Source organism: Herpailurus yagouaroundi, unplaced genomic scaffold, assembly GCF_014898765.1.
Source record: "Herpailurus yagouaroundi ecotype Mexico unplaced genomic scaffold, PumYag 67702, whole genome shotgun sequence".
Lineage (NCBI taxonomy): Eukaryota > Metazoa > Chordata > Mammalia > Carnivora > Felidae > Herpailurus > Herpailurus yagouaroundi.
The window spans coordinates 4,062,676-4,064,515 of record NW_024420501.1 but is presented as its reverse complement, the minus strand read 5'-3'; positions in this window follow the sequence as shown (position 1 = coordinate 4,064,515).

Sequence of the window (1,840 nt, the reverse complement as noted above, 5' to 3'; positions counted from 1 at the left end):
TTACTTTTTTGTAAATTTTTTATATTCTATTTTACCTCCATCATTTCATTTATTCTATTTTATTGTATTCATTTTTTAAAATTTTCAAACGTTTTCCTTTTTTTCTTTTCTTATCTTTCCCTTTTTTTTTTGAATCGATCAAGTTTCTTTCAAAACAAGACCAAAACACACCTAGGATCTAGCACCCTTTATTTGATTTTTCTGTGTTGTTTTAATTTTTCAGTTTTATTTTACTTTATTAATTCCTTTTCTTCCTTCAAAATGATGAAATGAAGGAATTCACCCCAAAAGAAAGAACAGGAAGAAATGACAGCCAGAGAATTAATCAACAGAGATACAAGCAAGATGTCTGAACCAGAATTCAGAATCACAAAAATAAGAATACTAGCTGGGGTTGAAAATAGATTAGAATCCCTTTCTGCAGAGATAAAAGAAGTAAAAGCTAGTCAGGATGAAATAAAAAAATGCTATAACTGAGTTGCAATCTCAAATGGATGCCACGGTGGCAAGGATGGATGAGGCAGAACAGTGAATCGGTGATATAGAGGACAAACCTATGGGGAATAATGAAGCAGAAAAAAAGAGGGAGACTGAGGCAAAGAACATGATATAAGAATTAGACAACTCAGTGAGTCATTAACAAGGAATATCATCAGAATCATAGGGTTCCCAGAAGATGAAGAGACAGAAAAAGGGGTAGAAGGTTTATGTGAGCAAATCATAGTGGAAAACATTCCTAACCTGGGGAAAGACACAGACATCAAAATCCAGGAAACACAGAGGTCTCCCATTAGATTCAACAAAAACTGACCATCAACAAGGCATATAATAGTCAAATTCACAAATACTCAGGCAAGAAAAGAATCATGAAAGCAGCAAGGGAAAAAAGTCCTTAACCTACAAGGGAAGACAGATCAGGTTTGCAGTAGACCTATCCACAGAAACTTGGCAGGCCAGAAAGGAGTGGCAGGATATATTCAATGTGCTGAATCAGAAAAATATGTAGCCAGAATTCTTTATCCAGCAAGGCTGTCATTCAAAATAGGAGAGATTAAAAGTTTCCCAGATAAACAAAATTAAAGGAGTTTGTGACCAATAAACCAGCCCTGCAAGAAATTTTAAGGGGGACTCTCTGAGGGGAGAAAAGGTGAAAAAAAAAAATACCAAAAGCAACAAAGACTAGAAAGGACCAGAGAACACCACCAGAACCTCCAACTCTAAGGCGACATAATGGAAATAAATTCATATCTTTCAATACTCACTGTAAACATCAACGGACTAGAGGCACCCTGGTGGCTCAGTTGGTTAAGCATCTGACCTCAGCTCAGATCATGATCTCATGGTTCCTGGGTTTGAGCCCCACATCAGGCTCTGTGCTGACATCCCAGGGCTTGGAGCCTGCTTTGGATTCTGTGTCTCCCTCTCTCTCTGCCCCTCTCCCGCTTGTGCTCTGTTTCTCTCTGTCTCTCAAAAATAAATAAATGTTAAAAATTACCAAAAAAATCGATGGATTAAATGCTCCAATCAAAAGACACAGGGTAACAGTGGACTAAATGCTCCAATCAAAAGACATAGGGTAACAGAATGGATAAGAAAACCAGATCCATCTATATGCTGTTTCAAGAGACCCACTTTATACCTAAAGACACCTTCAGATTGAAAATAAGGGGATGGAGAACCATCTATCATGCTAATGGTCAACAAAAGAAAGCCGGAGTAGCCATACTTATATCAGACAATCTAGACTCTAAAATAAAGACTATACCAAGAGATGCAGAAGGGCATTATATCATAACCAAGGGATCTATCCACCAAGAAGACCTAACAATTGTAAACATGT